Below are 20,358 nucleotides of genomic sequence, written 5' to 3'. Positions count from 1 at the left end.
CAGCGACCATATAATCATCTGAGATCAGGTATTGTTTTGATGTTTTCAAAATTTTTGTACTATTGTTTGGAAACACTGTGTTGATTTGTGACTAGAAGTTATTGAAGTTTTTGGGTTTTTATTTTTGGTTTTATTTATAGTTGGGTATATATCGGTGTATTCCTATCACAAAGATTAGAGGAAATCCCTTGCTCCCAGTAAATCCAAATATAGAAAGGATCCTACAAACACCTAGTAGGATGTCTGAGTAGAAAAAGAGAAACCTTCTGAAGGGGTTCATGATGTTGTACCTCCTCTCTCTAAAGGAGTACAAGATATTATTGATCAACGGACTGGTGAGTCATTATCTCAAGATAAAGCTAAGAGTACGGAAATATAAGAAGGTCAGTGAGTAGCTAGGGAGGCATAGCTAGCTCAGCAGAGACAAGCAACAGATAACCGAGCAACACTCGGTGGAAATCAGAACAGAGGTAGAGGTGCCTATGTTCAAGTATTCCCGGCATATCAGTCTGTGTTTTCATACATAGATGATGAAGAAGACTTAGGATATGTTATGTCGGCAGATATAGGAGCCATTGTTCTTCTTGTTTTACCCGCAAGCATCAATCTTAAAATCACAAGATTAATTATCTAGCTTCTATATCTGATGGGTGTATTTGCAGTTCTGCATATAGATGATGTTGACCTTCACCTTTCTTATTTCATTAAGATCTATAGTTTTTATTAAATCCAGGGGTGATAAGGAAGCACTTAGATTGAGGCAGTTCATCTTCTCACTTACAAGAGGAACATTTTTATGTTTAGGGGAAATGCCAAGATGCTCAATAACTACATGGAATGAGTTGCACATGCAATTCGTGAATAGTGTCTTTCCTCCATCTAAGATGTTGCAGCTTAAGGATGACATTTATAATTTTAGGTTGCTGCAGTCAAAATCTATGTACGAGGCATGGTTCATATTCAACAAGAAGCTGAGTATGGTTCCCATTCATCGGTTGTCAGGAATGAGCTTATTGAGATATTATACAGAGTCTTGACCACAACTCCAGATCCATGGAAAATACAATATCTAGAGGAGATATTATAATACTACCCTAGGAGGTAGTTTCAGAGATGTTATATCAGATCTCGCTCACTAATCGAGGGTGGTAAACTCGAGAGGCTGGGAGAAGATCTGGTACTTATTCTATTGGTGCCTCTTGTGAACAGAATATACCTGATGAAACAGTAGCACAAGAAATTGCATTGCTAAGAACTGATCTTGGGGTACTAGCAAAGCATCTTACAACAATGACTTTCAAGAACATGAATGCAGTAGCAGAACTGTGATTAGCTTTCAAACCTTATGAGTCTGAATAGGAGGAGAAAAAAAATTATCTGGATTATCAATTGGCAGGTTTTTGAGCCCAAGGTCAAGGGACTCAAGGTTGGAACAACTATGATAGCTACAAAAATCATAGGAAAGAGTGACGTGGTGACTGGAGAAAGAAGGATGACAACAGAGAGAAGGGAGAAAGGTACATTCCACATAGAAAATGAGATTTAGAATTCGGAATAGAAGAGATGTTATCTAAGATGGTGGAGGGTCAGGAAAATAAAGAGATCATCCTTAAGGAGACTAAGGCTAACATTTGAGGATTCATCTAAATTCTCGAGTCACATGCCACCGCTATCAAGCAGTTGGAGCACCAATTAGGGTAAATATTAGCTACTCTAAACTAGAGGCAGCCAGTTACCCTTTCGAGAAACACAGTGCAAAATCCAAAAATTAATGGCCATAGACTCGCTATGACCATGAGGAGTGGTATCACTACTATGGATACCCGTATGACTTGCTGCAGAAGGTGCATATGTTGAGAGACCTACTATTTAGTTTGAGAAGGTAACATGTGATAATGGCAAAGATACTAAAGACAAAGATAAGGGTTCGGTTATTGAGCTAAAAATAAGACAAATTATGAGATGTCCCCACCTTATCCTCAGAGATTGAGGCAAAATAAAGAGGAAGGTAAGTTTAAGAAATTCATTGATATACTGAAAAAATTGAGCTTTAACATACCTCTTCTTGAGGCATTAGAAAAGATGCCTAGATACACCAGGTTCATGAAATAATTGGTTAAAAGGTAGAAATCAGTGACAATTAAGGATTTCAATAGCGTGCATCACTATAGTGTAGTCATAACTAGGTCTTTGGCACAAAAAGGGTGATCTAGGAGCATTCACTATACCATGAATTATTAGGTCATCCCGATTTGCTAGAGCATTGTTTGACTTAGGAGCGAGCATTAACTTTATATCGATGGTCGTAATCAAACAATTAGGCTTGAACCCTCTGAAACTAACTTCGATTCAACTATTTATAGTTGATTACACAGAGAAAAATCCTATGGGAATCTCTTCTGATGTGATCGTGAGGGTGGATAACTTCATCTTTTTGGCTAAACTTGTCATCTTATACTGTGAGGTTGACAACGGGATGCCCATTATATTGGGAAGACTGTTTATATCTACAAGTAGAGTTGTGGTTGACATGGAGAAAAGTAAGCTGAAATTCGGACTCAACTGTGAGGAGGCTTCATTAAACATCGAAAAGTCACTAAAGTAGCCAACTGATATATGGGTAGTATCAGTGCTTGATTGTATTGATTACCTTGGAGAATACTTCTCTGGGTATTTTGATGAATTCTGAGTAGCCAAGATACTCGGGTTGTGCCGCGAAGTTAAATCAAGTACTGCATAGAAGAAAACCCATGGTTTTTTTGGTGATGTCTGAGTAATCAACACAACCACATCACGCTGTGATTTTAAATAGAGCATTGAGTAGGAGGCAACCCACTATTAGTAGTGTTCACGTTTTAGTTATTTTTCCTTTTTGTAGGTTTTTAGCTCTTGGACCTACCCGCAATATGGTAAAAATTGCTAAATTCATTGAGTTCAAGGTTAGGAGACTATATGATCAACCCACCATAGTCAAAAGTCCAATATGGTAAGTTGAGTAATAAGTTTGAAAGTTGAAATATTGAGGATGAAAAATAGAATGTTATGGACTATGGCATCTAATGTTACTTTTGGGACCTCAAATTTAGGTTACAAGACCATAAGTAGCTGGAAAAATATCAAAACGCCAAGTTTGAATTGCAAGAAAGTAGGCCAAATTTTTGGCCTGGTATATGCGCCCAGAACCTAATGGCCATAGGTGGAAGCCGTGGATTGATCTTCTATGGGCACAATTTTTAATTCAAATTTTGGGCCCACCAACACATATATGAGACCTAAAAAAGCTCCCCACCTATATTTAAACAACCTTAACCTCATTCTAACTCATTCTAATCCTCAAAACTTCTCTTTTTTCTTTAAATTCAAATTTCCCTATTAAATAGAAACTACCCCACACTAAAGTAAAGGCTAAATTGAAACTTATGGGAGATACAAACTTGTCCCAACACACCAAAAAGTATCAATGTTGATTTTGCTTGACTTCTTCATTATTCACTTTTGGTTCTTCATAAATGAGGTAACTTTCTCAGCTCCTAATGGTTATGTATTGATTTATTTATTGTTTAAACAAAGTTATATATGTATTCCATTGTAAGATATATAGAATCCATCATGCTTGTATATAGGAGCCTTGTATTAGCCTAAAATCATAATGTAGGGCCTTGTTTTGAAGAAAAATGTAAAGTTAGGTCCCAACCAAAAATTGAACTTGATTGAATAAAAGTAATACCACTAGTTTAGCATGTTTGTTTGCTTTAAAAGTTGTGATTTATGATATGTGTGTGCATGTTGGACTTGTTGGGATTCCAAATATGTTATAGGGGTGTGAAAATTAAGGAAAAATTTGAACTTTTTGAATTTGGAGTTTTTCTTAAACTTTAGCTATCCCTCACTTTTGTTGGGAACTAACAACTGGTTTTTTAAGTACACATGGAACCTAAAGCTTTGAAGAAAATAAAGGCCGATACCTCGAGGAGACTGGTAGAGTCTTCCAAGCCTAATGGTTTAGTGGAGAAGTAGCTAAGGCAGTGATGTAGAGTTACTACAATAGCGGTGACATGCTGAGTCATGAAAGGATAGACACAATAGTATATTGAGATAGCTATAACCGAACCACGCATGAAGTCAATAAGTATGTCACCCCTACATACTCTTTCACCTGATGAGGATGTAAAGAAGGAGGAGATAGATTCTTAGTCTACTCCACAGGTTGTTGCTTAGTACCCCCAGTCTGAGGAGAGATCCTACAATTTATCTCTAGATGTTAAGCAGGAGGAGCCATCGGTAGTACCCCAGTATGATAAGTGTACCGCTACCCATAGACAACAGTCAAAGGTACCCCATTTTGAGGAGGGTAAAAAGCAGCTTTTCTATGATGCATTAATACAGTAGAGTCCCACACCCGCACATACCTCAGATGAATTTCCCAAGGAGGTACATCAGAGGTATGTGTGTAAGTTATGTGGGAGATACTGTACCGAAGGCCTACGAGGTATATTTATGATAAGCGCTATATTTACCTATCAAGGATAGATTGAGTTCCACAGTTAAGTTCAGTATTCGATAGCTATTAGCTAGAGTGGATGACTAGGCCATTTAGTTCTTATAGCCTGACTATAATATAGGAATTTTATGAATCCTATAAATCTATGGCAGTCATTCCTATACACATACATCCAGTCCTGGTGAGATCTACGAGGAAGCCATACCTTAATCATACACTGGTTAGAGGGGTCAGAGTAGATATTTAGACAGAGACTATTTGTAAAGTTATCTTTGGCCTAGATTACATTACCTCTGCATCTACAGTTGAGTGTGACCACAGGCTGAGGGTCGCACACAATTGACATATCATGTGGAAGGCTGAGCATTGACAAGAGAGGGTTGAGAAGTCTAGGTGTATAGCAAGTTATATTTCATATTTGGGTGATAAAACGCTATGGATTGAGGGGAATACTGTGATTAGGAAGAGCCTATAAAAATTTGATGCCAAGTTTTAGTGTTTGCTAATTAGATAATAGTTGATACCCAATACTTTGGATAATACGTTGATGTTGGAGAGAGTTGCACTGGTTGCTTGTATGATAGCTGGATGTGTTATTGATTTTGCTGCCATTCTTAGGTATGAGTTATATGACAGATCATTTAGGAAATTGACTAATCTGCTATTCCCTTATAGGATTTAATGATTGTGTGATGAGTTCAGTGTGCCAGAGAGACCAGGTGTAGATGATAGGGTATTTTCCATGACGACTGCACAGACAAAAACTATAAAGGGTCTGACATGTCCAAGCCTTTCTAGGAGATCGATATAGTATAAAGTAGTACCATGGCACACACTAAGGGACTAGTAGTTTCGACAGAGACTTATAAGGTACATCGAGGTGATGTGGGTGTTAGTATTGATATGGAGATAGGGGAGCAAAGTTAGGCTCCAGACTCTAGTACATATGGTGAGGGGATGCTAGCTACTTCTTATTTAACCCCAGATTCAACTTTAGAGCTGGTGGGTGTACCTTCAGAGGATACTAGACCATTTTTTACAACTCCTTCTTTAGATATAATCATTATATCTAGCGAGTTTTTGTAGAGATTAGTGGACAGCCAAAGGTCCACCAATTCTAGGATGAGGGTTGTTGAGACCGAGATGACTACAATCTATAAGTAAATGAAATTAGGGGTTGGGACTACATTTAAGCAGGTAGATGCCCGATGGAAGACTGCATTGAGTGCTACATTGTATGTACTATATGCCAACGTCTAGACTTGGCTTGATGAGTTTGAGAGATGGGTTACATCCCAATATATAGATATTGATATGTGGTGTAGTAGTCACTCCCTTTGTTATACCCGAAGTTGTCCATATATCACCTTTATATGCACTGAGGATAGTTTGACTTCTTCACAGAGAGTGATGAGGAGGCACCAATAGTTGGGGACAAGATAGGTCACATAGATGACTTACAAGACTGATTTACCATATGACCAGGCTGTTAAATATTCCAGGCATAATTTAATAGAGTTTACTTTATCGATAAGAATAGGCATGCATCTACAGCAATGGGTATATAATCTAGTAGTGCACTATTACTACCACCGCCTTTATCAGCTGATAAGCCCTCATCTGTGGATGCTCATGATTCAAGCACCTAGAGCACCCAATTATGTTCTCACTTTCCTAAGTTTTACATTAATTTATTGCATTGAGGAAAGTGTATATTTTTTAGTTGGTAGTAGGCATACCATCCTGTTATGGGTTTTTATTATTATTCTTCTTTTCTGGTCAACCGCGACATGGTTGTAGAACTGGCATATGTAGGATAATTTTGTGTCATATTGTTTTTTATTACGTATGCTGTTTTGTTTTTGTGTAATTAGGAGATTCTTAAGTATTTAGGGTAGTAGTCATGTTATGACTAATTTTTGATACCCCTAAAAAATTTTGTGTTTTAGAACTGTATGAATGTATATATATGTGAACATTTAGGAACTTGTTATGATATTAGAATTAGGGACATGATAATCATTTGCTAAAAATTGCATGAACTGGATAGGTAGTAGATGATAATGTTGACTCTGTGCCATGTGTTTACGAGATCCTACCTTATTCCCTTTTTGTGTTAAATTCAAAACATGACCGGTTAGTCTTGCCTAGTGTTCACTACCTTTATTACAACTAAAGTTGATATAGTTACATGCTTGAGATTAGTACACAAAAGCCTCCTATTTACTTTTCGCCCATTGACTACAACTCTGAGATTCGTGATTCCACATTTTCCCTTAGGATTCAACCCCAACCTTTGTTGGGTTACTAAATTCTTATAGTGACCGTATCATCATCTAAGAGGAGGTGTTGTTTGGATATCATCAACATCACAAGACTAAATTCCCTAGTTTAATAATTTTGCCAATTACCTAGCAAGTGATCTTATTCCAGAAAATTTGTCCTTCCAGCAGAGAAAGAAATTTGTGCATGAGGTAAGCAAGTTCTTGTAGGATGAGGATTATTTATTCTTGATTTATGTGTATGGTATGATTCATAGATGCATCCCAGAGGTAAAGATGATGATTATTCTTGAGGCTTGTCATGCTTCACCTATTGGGGGTCACCATGGAGAAACCCGCGTAGCCCATTAAAACTTGCAATGTAGGTTTTATTGGCCTATGATCTACAAGTATTCCAATAATATTACACTCTCCTGTGACCACTGTCAGCGTAAAGGCAACATCTCACAACGCCATGAACTCTTTTTAACCCTTATTCTAGAGTTAGAAATATTTGATGTATGGGGATTGATTTCATGGGTCATTTTGTGAGCTCCTATGGAATGAAATATATTCTATTTACATTTTACTATGTTTCTAAATGGGTTAAAGTGATAGAACTCCCTAATAATGAAGGTAGAAGTGTCACCATACTTTCAAAGAAATATATTTTGTCTCGATTTGGCACTCCACGTTTTATTATTAGTGATAGTGGGTTGTATTTTTGTAATTTTTTATCTAAAAGTCTTCTCAATAAATATGTAGTAAAGCATAAGGTGGCAACACGTTATCACTCTCAGACAACCAGTCATGATAAGGTCTCCAATACAGATATCATATCCATATTGGCGAAGACTATGAATGCCAATTGGACTTATTGGTCGAGAAAGTTGGATGATGTATGTGGGCCGATCAGAATTCTTAAGACACCCATAGTTGCCTCCCCATATTAGTTTGTGTTTGGTAAGGCATGCCACTTGCCAGTCGGACTTGAGAACAAGGCACTATGGGCGTTAAAAAAGATGAATTTTGATTGACATGATACAACAAAGATAAACATTAGAAAATTCAATGAGTTAGATGAATTTCTACGCCTAGCTTATAGAGTTCTGTGCTGTACAAAGAGAAAATAAAGTTATATTATGATGGAGAAATCGAGAAAAGAGTATTTGAGCCTGGTGATTTGGTATTGTTGTACAATTTAGACTTTTCTTGTTTCTAGGCAGGTTGAAGTCTATATGGTATGGGTCGTTCACTATGGTGAGGGTGTTCACATATGGTGTTATTGAATTAAAGCAGAATGGTAAAGCGTCATTCAAAGTGAATAGGCAAATGGTCATTCACGATATAGGTATATTGAGGAAGTAAAGGTGGTTTATGACTTTAGCCTTGGTGAAGTCTAAGTGACCAAGGCAACTGGGTCGTGCCGTGATGTTAAATCAGGCGCTACATGGGATGCTACCCATAGGGATGGTTGATGAAATCTGAGTATCCAACCTAGCCACGTCATGTTGCAACCTTAATTCTATTATTGTATGAGAGGCAACCCGTGTTTTGTACTTAACTGATTATATGGTAACTTGTGTGTCCAGTGTACAGGGTTGCAGATTATAGAAAAATAGCATAAAAATTTCCCGGTGGCAGGACTCATATGTCACTTAGTCATGGTCAGACTTTAAAACTCGTAATCTATTTTTTACGGACTAGGTGCTTTGATACATATCAGGTATTTGGTTTCTGGAATCATGACCACTCTAGAAACAAGACCTAATTAGTGACTATGACTCATCATCTTGAGTCGTAATGACTAGAGACCTAGGTAAGGTTCTAGTCCTCATGGAGGGAGTCTATGGCCCATAATCACTAGTTATGAGTCATTAAGTAGACTTGTACCCATGCCCAAAATCATGGGCCTAGTGGGTCATCCCAGTCCAAGTTACATGTTTCATTTAAATTAAACAAAGGGGTAGAATCATTGGCACTCTAATCATTCAAAATTGTGACTCCCTCTATTCCTGTACGCTACTGACTAAACTCAACTAAACTCTCTTCATCCCAACATCAATTACGTACAATCTTCTATGATTCAAACAATCTCAAATGGTAGGGCTCAAAATTTGTTGAACTTAAGCTAAACAGGAATCCAAGGCAATCAACAAGTAAGTATTTTGTGTTTAATTTCATAATGGTTGAAGTGATGCTTTAATGTGAAATATATTCTTGGAATTTTTGTTTAAAATATGTGTACATATCTATAGACGAACCGTAGTCCTGAGAAATTTGTAAAATAAATAAAAAATAGGAGTAAAGCGCCAAATATGTGCTAATTTATGTTGATGGGGATGAAATAGGGATGCTTGATGTTATTAAATATGTACATTGTTGTGTTAGGATTGAAAATCTGATTCAATTGATCTAATCACCTCATGCTGCAATGGCTACCGGACTCGTAACGACTCATAAGAACACCTAACGAATCATTATATGACTTGTAACTACTGGTAACATGGTTGATTAGAAGAGTATGGGTTCTATTAACATTATGACATGTCTAAACAAGTTGTAGTCATACTACACAACTCGTAGTCTTGAGTCATAATGATTGGAAAGGGTATTGCATCAAGAAAGTATTTCTTGTTAGCTAATGAGTGTTGGTTATGAGTTGGTTAGGAGGACTCATTGCTTGACTAGTAATAGTGATTAGGCATCCTTTCACCTTACAAGTCTTACTATGACTTGTAACAGAGGCAATGATTCGTACCTTGAGTCGTAGTGTGCCCAGATCCTGTCACAGTGACACCAAATTTCCTTATTTTCTTTCCTTTTCTTAGGACTAACTAATGGGTGTTGTTTCAATAGGTAAAATGGTTGTGAAAATGATTTTGAATAAAAGATGACCCCATAGAAGAAAACTCTAAGGAAAACTACCACACAATCCACTCTTCATCTAATAAATGAGGACAACAATGAGTCAAGTGATGACCTTGAGAAATATCCAAATATGGGGGAAGGTAGCGCTAAGAGAAAAGTTACCTCAAGGAGCAAAAGCAACTGTGGTAGAGGACACAACCCCTAGGTATACAAAAAGAATGAAGAACTACCTCACTATCCCATTAACCATTATCCTCTAATGAGGATGATAATGATGACAATGATGATGATGAAGAAATTACTGAGGATACTAATAAATAAAAATCAAGATCCGATGAAGAGAAAGATGAAATTAGGGGTGACGATCAGAATGAGAATGATAATAAAGATGCATCTATATCTGGAGAAGATAGTTGTGAGGAGAGTTACAGTCTCGCCCAAGAGATACCATCACCATGAGCACTTTCCACTCTACTATCCATTGATGCCACTTTAGTGCCCATCATTGAATACTGGGGGTACCGCAAAATGCGTTCCCTATACAACAATGATATTAACATAAACCCTATCAAAGGAAAATTCCAAAGATCACTTACCTATATATAAAGTTGAGCACCATTGGCATGTCTGAGATTCCTTTATTTGATGCTCGATTTAGTCAATACAAGTTTGAGTGTATGCCTAGAACTCTGGGATAGTAAAGTAAAGCTTGGGTATGTGAATTCTATATCGTGTATAAGATAGAGCTAAAAAGTTTGAACCCACATAGAAAACTATATAAGGGTGTATATCTATTGTTAGATTTGGTGATTCAAGGTGTTTTGGTGAACATCTCAGCTCAAACCATCTCCCATGTACTTCATGGGCTAGAACTTGTACTTTTTTCCAATACTAAAGAGATAGATTTCAGAGTAGAGAAGATAAAGAAAGTAAAGATTACACAAATAATTTTAGAAGATAAGGTTATTCAGTTCTGGGAGATTGCCCGGATCATTGCCATGGGATAGGAGAAAACTACGTAGGTAGTTTGAGGTATAGGTAGATCATTATAGGTTATGAAAGACAACCTAAACTTTTAAGCTATGGATTGGTGGACTCTTATTTAGAACAGGTTGAGTCCTACTTTAGGGGATAATATTGTAAGTTAATAAAAAGAAACATTACGAGCATGAATTAGTTCTATCACTAAAGAGAATATACATCAGGCAATAAGCACCAACACGATCATAGTTTTCCCCTATATGTTGACACAGATGTGTTTCGATGCTGGAGGGCTAGAGCTCCCAGGGATTGATCAGTTCTTGAGGCCAAAAAATGATATATTTGGGATTATCAAAGATGTTGCTAACCCAATCTCAAGTGAAGATAAGTTGGGGTAACCGTCATACAAAGGGATTTTAAGGTTGATAGGCATGGACGTGGAACCACAGGGTTCAGTAATAAGGGTAACACCCCTACTGAGATTGGCCAGTCAGATCCCCAGGCCTCTAATAGAGTAGGTACATCCCTGAATTAGCCTTCATCATCCTCTGTATCACCTTAACCATCCACACCCAGGTAAGTTTCAACTGGGAAAGTATTAGTGCCACCAATATTTTTATCAGAGGTATAGCAAAAGATGAGCAGAATCAAGGAAGAAATAAAGTAAATATAAGAAAAGTTTGATAGGTTTGAGCAGGGTATTATCAAAAAGCTTGATGGTATTCAGTCCCTAGACCTAGCAGGTGTACAGGCCAAGCTATCTATACTACAAAAGTTAGTTGATAATTTATAGAATAGGCTGATCTACTCGATTCTCAAAATTAAAGAGACTCACAAAGAATATAAGGTTGAGAATATTTAGGGTATGTGAGACTCGACCCCCACAGTTTGTGAGAAAGAAAGAAAGAAAGAGAAGTTAAAAGAGGAAGAGAAGAAGAACATAAGAAGAAGACATTAAGGCAACAAAAGTAGCGAGTATACAGAGTGAGTTAGACCGTCAGATGAGGGTCTAAGAGATGGCTACAGGTGCTGGTAGTTTCTGACATGCAAATACTGCTAATCTAAGAAGTAGTACAACTCCACCGCCAGATCCACCATTGAGAGCACCGGCCACAACTGGTGCCACTGTTTATTTAAGTGCCCTAGTTACCACTGATACTAAGGATAAAAGTAGGACCTACAATAAGTCCCCACCGACTTATACTATTTTATTTAGGGCCCAGGTCATCTAGGAATATCTTTTCCCTTTTGTTTTACATTTCTAGATGCATTGGGAATAGTGCATAGGTATTTAGTTGGGAGGTGTACTGCATAGCCGCTGTAAGTTATTGTTGTCATGTTTTTTTTCATCAACAACTGTTTAAATATGAAACTTGTATGCTGTGTTATGATTTTATATTTATTGATGCATTGTCTGATGTTTAATTGGGATAAAACTTGGTATGTAAATCAGTTAATGTTTTTGATATGATTGTGCCAAAATTTTTAAAAATGTTTAAAAAAATGGTGCCCCTCTTAATATTTTGATAACTATGTGATTTGGTATTCGTGTGACTACTGTGAGTCTAGTAATGACATTAGAATTAGGGACATAATAACTATGGTGAATAACTGGATGAAATAGATAGGTAGTGGTTAGAATATAACCCTGTACAATGTGTTTGTGAGGCGTTTCCTAGTTCCTAGTGCGTATGGAATCCAGAACTTGCTTGATTTCTCTTTCCTAGGTTGTAGGATGGTTGGTTAGGAGATGATCATAAGACATTTTTTGTGATAAAGTTCACTTTAGCCCAAATTTCCCACAACTAAATGAAACAAATATCCCTTAATCCCGATATTAAGCCTTAATTGCCCATTTTATGTTTATGTCGAGTCACTTTCCTATTTAAACTACAATGAACCTATTTTGGCCTTGGTCCTCCTTGGACACTGTGCACGTCAACCCAGGCAAATTGCCTAAGTTGAAGGTGGCTATTATATGGGTGCATAAAAAATGTAGGTATGAAGAGAAGGTATTTATAGGAAAAAAATTAGAAGTATTGGGTATCATATATAAAATGAAAAAAAGAAGATAAAAGAAAGTAAAAAAATAAAAATGGTAAAAGAAAAGAAAGAATGAATAAAACAAACCACACTCAACCTGAATAAGAATTAAAGGAATAAAAAGTATGAAATAAGAGTAGACTAAACAAAAAAGTGGTAAAAGAGTGGACCCCAATTAAATCATTATGCCAAAGAGGCTAATTCACAAATACAATCCGTAATTGTACCATGCCATCCCCAAGCCTTTGTTACAATCCTAATAAAAGTCCTATAGTGATCTTAACCAGATTGTTCAAAAACTCAGGTAACGAATATATAGGTAGGCCTATTGCATTCTATATGCAATGATTAAAACTTTTTTGTGAGTGAGAACATCTTTTGACTATCCCTTTTATGGTAATCAAATTGAGTGATAGGGACTTATCTAGTTTTAAGGGTGCATGGGTTGTATTTTTAGATTATTTACCTATCCTGGTAGTGGCCTAGTTGTTTGTTTCTAATGTACTGCCTTCACTCGATTCTTGCATGTTGCATTGTTATATAAAATCATTACATAATTTAGTTAAAAAGAGGTAAAAACTAGGAATGGAAGTAAGTTTTGAGAAAATATTAAGTAGTCAAGTGCATATGGTATCTTAAGATATTCCTGATTAAACATCATTTGTGTTTTGTTTTGTATTTTTACCTGAGGACATGCAATTATTCTATGTTGAGGGTGTTGATGTGTCGTGGAAACATGGCACATTCGATGCTTAAAACGGTTAAATTATGCATTAATTTAGGTTATTTCATCGGATATGATGTATGTTTTATGTGTTTTAGAGGTAAACTAGGTTGGAATGGGTATTGGACTAAAAAGGAGAAAAAAAAGTGTTGAAAATAGAAGTACTGGTCAAGCTACGAGTTATTAAGTCACCATACAACTCATAGACAGACTCGTGAGGATACTAGTAGCTAAAGCTGAACTAAAGAAACAATGTAAGGACTGACCATGACCATGACTTTTAAGAAATGACAAAGAGTCATGGTGTGCTAATGCAAAGATAATAGTGAGCAAAGCTAAAGCCTAGGAATGAACTACTAGAAGGCTACAAGTCATGAGGTTAGACTATAACTCATAGTAAGAGATCATACTATGACTAGTATAAAAAGTTTTAAAGATTTATATCTCTGTGCTAACCAGTGAAGAACGTGATTCGTAAGGATTGACTATGACTCGTGCTGAGTAATCATAAGAAGAAAAGATTCAACTACCTAGAAGAGAGTGACTATGATTAGTATAAGAAGACTCGTAGGGTAATTATGTGAGTCATAAACACTGAAGCATGAAGAGAGATATGATAGCAGGCAATGAGTTTGAACAAGACCTAATGACTCATTTTTAAAGGCATAACCACTGCTGACAAAGTTTTCCCTATTTATTTTGATTAGGTTTCCTTTGTTATTTTGAGACACTATAAATACCCTAGGGTTATTCCTTCATTATGTTACACACTTTCAATACTTTTTTCCATACTTTGACTGCTTAATCCTCTAGATATTTTTATTCTTGGGTTTTTGGTTTTCATTTCAATTGGAGATTTTGGATTTTACTCATTCATTATTGCGCAATTAATTACATATTTTCTTTGTTGATTTCCATAGATTGTCGCATAAGCTGAGTGGCTAATATCATCGACTAGTATTGTGGGAACCCTGGTAGATTAAATAAGTAAGGGAAGTGAGAGATATATCTTTTTTGTTGTATCCTTGTGTATTTTAATTTTGTTCATATTAATTGTATCCCAAGCTACTGCATAAGATTTAGAATTTCCTATATTCGAGATTATCATCACAAGGGTGTTAGAGATTAGAAAAAGAAGATTATGATAGTGATTTTAGGCTATCAACCCTCATCTAATCAACTTGAGACCCAAAAGGTGATAGTTGTACAATGGTCAAAGACAAGAGGTAGTAAGGAGACACCCTGAGACTCAAAAGGTAAAGGGTGAGATTTATCAATGCGTTCACAAGACTATTAATAATACATAACTTATCAGACTTGCATAATGAGTAGTGGGATAGGTGAGTCAAATAAGAGAATATTTTGGTGTTAGAAGGCAAGGGGAACACAGTCCTAGTGTTCGTCCTCTATTGTTAACAATCTCATTCACTATTGCTTATTATTTATCACAATTGACTTTAAATCCTCTCATTTGCTTTTCCACACCGCCTGTGATTTCATCAAGTGTGAGATATAATTTAATGCATTCCTTATAGGTTCAACCCAAACTTGGTTTGGGTTACTATATTTGACATTGACCAAAACACACATCTTTGGAGGATAGTTTTAGGTGACATCAAATCCTAGGTATAACTGCAGATACCCCACAGCCTGGGATGACATTCGGTTCATCAAGTAGTTCTCATACTAGAGTTGGGTTTATGGTTTGCATCGAAATTCTATACCAAATTTTGAGTAATGATATTAGTTTTATTAAGTAGGCTAAACATATTCCTATGCTATATTCTTTTGAGTAGGACATGGTGCATGGATTTATTATAGGATTATATTTCCACTCTATATAGTGTTGGAGCATATAATAACATCTAGGTCATCTATCTCTTATGTTATTAATCATTTATGGGAAATAGAGAGCATACATTGAGACTTTAGAGGTAGCAATAAGAGACCATTAGTATAGTGCTATTGGTATTTTATTTGGGAGTGAGGATCCTTTCTGTAGAGGTCATCTTCACTTATAGCCTATTAGTCCTATCCAAGTAGCATTTAAGACTAGGGGTGGCTCTGATTTGTCATGGTGATCACAGCAGGTAGAGTTTCTATAAGGCCTTGCAGAGTTTTTGGTATGGGTCCTCAGGCAGTGACCGCTATTCTGGATTCAAAAAGGCAGTATCTAATAGTATTCCAGGATCTTATTGTGGTTGTGGTAGGATGGGGCATTGGTTTAGAGAGTGCTCCAAATGCAAATTAGTCTATTAGTCAGAGTTAGCATGTATGCCCTGCCAGCCTATGTTTTTGAGGTAGGCTATGATTATGGGAAGAAGGATCATGGTAGTACAGAGTGCTCTCAGTGTCAGTTGGCCTGCTATTTAGGCTCAGTTTGTGTTTCTCACCAAGTTAGGACTTCAGGAGTTTACTCTGAGTTTAGAAAGATCTATCACTAGTCTAGAGAGTGTCCCTGATATGGGATTGCTAGTCATTTAGCTTATTAAGATAAGCCTCATGATGTTGTGAAACCTTCAAGTAGTGATAGTGTTCTTGGAGCCCCAATTGATGATACAGTTGGTCGGTCCAAGTTTAGATCTGTTCAAATTTATTGTTCCATAGACCCGTTAGGCATGTGATCTCGAATTTCACCATGTAAATGTCATTTTATTTCCTATATTTACCTTTTCATTAATGTGTATTGGGGTTCTCATACCCATCTATTATTATATGCTTTGATAAACTTATATTGGTATTTGTGTGCCTTGATATTAAATTCATGAGTATATTACTACCCTCATGGATTATTCCTTTTAGTAGTGAATGGAGTAGATTTGTATTGATCTTTTCTCCCAATGGGTGTAGTATTTGGGTTTGAGTCTCATTTACCTTGGCATATTGGCCTTTTTGTGGACCTTGAGTGGTACTTGTTATTAATGTTCATTTGGGTACCTCATATTCATCATATTGATGTTTGTATTGCTGATGTTATTATTGTCATTTCTTAATGTTATTGATCCTCACTGGGTAGCTATTTAGACTAGTGTTGTCTAGTTAGAATTCCATTTATTGTAGTTTTTCGTTCGCTCGGGTAGCTATAGCCTAATTTGATAATTTCTCTTCAAGTGACATGAGGTAAGTTGTTTTTCTCTTCTGTTGACTAATCTAGATTTGTTATGGAGTGGAATATGGTAGTGAAGGTAAGTTTATGTTTAGAGGTTCTGTTATATTTCTCAAGTTGACAATTTAATTATATGGCCTAGTCTTGAGTTTGGGATTTTTTTTGACTTACCTCGTGGATTGCGAAGACTTTTGTTTTGGATATCTTTCTCTATGTAGCAAATTTCTTAGATCGACAATTTAGGGCCCCTTCTTCTCTTGTTCGTTCAATAGTCATTTTGATTTTGATATAGAGATATCCCAGATTTATCTCTTAGATTTGTTGGTTTGGTCTCTTTATAAATATTTGCTCTTGGTATTAGTATTGAGATTGGATGCTTCTTTGATGCTGTGATATAGTTTTTGTCTAAGGTGAATTTAGAGAGTTAGAGACAGGTTGTCTTTCCTATAATTGCTTCTTGAATGGGTAAATAGGAAATTCTTTATCTTGAGTTGTTGGTTAATTTTTTGATAGTTATCTTGACCTCAACATAAGTGTAAGGCTTAGTACTTCCTTTCTCAATGAGGTAATTCATGGTTTTTTTGAGTTATAACTGTCTTACATAGATGAATTTAGGAAATATCCATTTTAGAGTTTGTTTGATCTAATAATATATGGTGGAGTGTTTTTCCTTAATAATATTTGCATATGAGTATTCTTTGCCAAGATAGAGAATTGGAATGGTTGGTTTTCGACTAAAGTTGCATTCTCTGAGTTGCTAAAGTTTTTGCTATTACTATAGTGAATTGCAGCCTTGGGGAGTTCATGAGTATGTTTCGATAGTGCATGCACTCTAGCAAATGTGGAGTTAATTTCTTGTGTTTTCAGCTAGTGATTTATCCTCTATTGTAATTTTGTTCTTCAGTTATGCTTTGAGTTTGGATCGGTATGATTTAGCAAGGATATGTATAATTTTAATACTAAGGTTAATTTTAGTTGTTGACATTAATATAGACCTATTGTCTTAGTTTTTGAGTTGACGCCCTAGAATGGCTATTTGGATATTATGATAGATTTGGTACATAAATGCCTACCCGTCATTAGGTTTGGTTTTGGTATTTGAGATCTAGCGATTAAGCCTTGGTGTGAGATTTTAACTTGGAGTTGTGGAGCTTGAGTACAACCTTCCTTTCAGATTTGTCTTAGTTCGGATTTCATCTAAAGGCTGGTTGAGCCTACTCCGTACCTACCTATTCAGTTTTCTCAACTTCGGAGTGATTATAGTTGATAGGTGTTCAAATGATAGCCCATGGTCTTAATATTGTTTCCTTCAGCTGTGACCTGGACTCTTTAGTTTTCTTTGAGATTCTCAGATGTTATACATAGTGGGAGTTGTCTACTCAAGTTGGATTCATCTTGGCATCATTTTCTATTGATGGGACATCCTAGAATAAATTATTTTATGGTAAGTAGTTATGCCTTGGACTCCAAGATATTATTTTTATGGATTATTTAGACCAGTTGTAGCATCATCTTAGATTGTAGCCCTCAGTTTTCTATGTTGTGTACCTTGGTACCACCATAAGAGCTCATTTTCATGTTTGATGTATGGAATTTCAGTAGATCAGTTTTGATTCTTTGAGTTGTCTATGATAATTATGACGATATGTTTATATAAGCTACAAGGCCGGAGGATTATTATAATAATGATGGCTATAATGGTAATGGTTACGATGATGATTATTATTGTGATGATGGTTGTGATATTGATTATACTTACTGGTTCTTTTCTTAATATACATTATAATACCCAAATTAATTATGATATTTTGAATTTTATTACATTTATCTTTGCATGTGCATCGCCTATCACCAGTATACACCTATATCTAATAACCTTATGGTTGGTTGCATAGATATGGGTGATGAGTATGGCTTATGGTGTGTTGTATGATTGAAACTTCTAAGTCTAGGGCGGTGTGGGTTTGTGAAAGGCTTGATTAGGGATTGTTTTAATGGACTAGATGGTTACTCGCATTGTCGTTGTTATTCTTATTATTATTGTTATGATCATTGTTATGACTAGTTTGTGGTAGCTTTCTTAACGATCCGATATTGAGATTTAAGGTATGATTCTTATTCTTTCATGTTATGAATATATTATTATGCATGATTAATTAATGATTAGACGTATGGATTAGAAACCCTGAGTATACTAGCTCTACTTCCTGCAATGATTTTGTGGTCTTAAGATGCTAGCCTGATAACTTAAATTATACCTTGGATTATCCTTGTTTATCCATATTATATATATATATATATATATATATGTATGACGCTATGGTATCACCGTATATCCCTTCCTTCATTCATTTATTAATATTGTATATTCATTTTTTGGCCTTGTATACAGTTATATATACTTCTTTCACCTTTTATCGTATATTGGCCATTGATATACAGTATAGTGTTAAGATTCTTGAGTATTGATGGAATGGCATAGCTCACCCTTAATACTTTCGTAACCTTATTATGTTAATTTCCTAGATATGGATAGGATAGTTTACCCTTACTATCTCACTAGCTTTATTATGTGGTTGTTAGATATTTACGTTTAGACTCTATTTTTTCTTATGTATTGTTTATATCTGCATTATCTTTAGAGCTCAGTCAACAATGGCCTACTGAGTACCATGTGTTTGGTACTCATACTACACTTTTGCAGACTGCAGATCATAGTATGGGTTATCGCCGGTGTTGTGTGTGTTGTGTGGAGAAGCCATAGTTCGAAGACATAGGGTGAGATCCTGGCATTCGGAGTATTACTTTCCTCCCTCTTATGTACTGGACTTATCTCTACTTTGTATTTAGAGATGGTTGTATCTATATATTTATTCTATACCTCGTTTGTATCCTTGCTGATGGTAGAATCTCTTTTACTGATTTCACCTAGATTTAGGTTAATTTTATATATGTTAGTCTTTTATTACATCTATTTTGAATTCCTCCCTTCACTCTTTTTGTAGTCTATTACCAGCAGTTTTGGACTACGAGATTGGCTTTCCTACTGGTGGTTTATAGTAGGTGCCATCATGACCTGAAAAAATTTGGTTGTGACATATGGTGTGGCTTACCAACTAGCGGGATAAAGTGGGTGCTATCATGACTCATAAATTGTCTCGTGACAAAGTTGATCCCTGGTGCATGCTCTGAATCTCTTTCCATCGTTCTCACCCACATCTTTACTACATCATACATGTCCTTAATCATTCCAATTTACACTATAGGGACCCCTCAAGCCTCCAAGCATATCCAAAGAACCTCCCAAGGGACTTTGTCATACGCCTTCTCTAGTTCACTGAACACTATGTGTGAGTACCTCTTCATCTCCCTATACTGCAACACCAGTATCTACACAATATGAATTTCCTCTATCATCGAGCAATCGGGCATAATTTCAAACCGATTCTCAGAAATAGACACAGTCCTTCTCAACCTTCCCTTGACCAACCTCTCAAAATCTTCATATTGTAACTGAACAACTTAATAGCATTATAGTTATTACAAATCTAAATGTCACCCTTTTTCTTCTATGAAGGGATCATTGCACTCCATCATCTAAACCTCAAGCATCTTCGCATTCCTAAAAATGTCATTAAACAATTCGGTCAGCCACCTTATCTTCTTGCAATCGACATCTACCATATGAACTCATGGTGTCTAATGTATTACCCCAGCTACATGGGCTTGCCTATAACTTTCCAAGGTATAGAACTCGAAAACCTCTTGGGCTAAAGTGTGTTAATAAAATTGGTGCACTAAAATTCTATGGTTACCCCAGCTAGATGGGCTTGCCTATAACTTTCCAAGGTATAGAACTCCAAAACCTCTT

Source organism: Capsicum annuum, chromosome 11 (genome assembly GCF_002878395.1).
Source record: "Capsicum annuum cultivar UCD-10X-F1 chromosome 11, UCD10Xv1.1, whole genome shotgun sequence".
NCBI lineage: Eukaryota > Viridiplantae > Streptophyta > Magnoliopsida > Solanales > Solanaceae > Capsicum > Capsicum annuum.
The sequence above is the reverse complement of the archived record's forward strand: the minus strand, read 5'-3'. Positions refer to the sequence as shown.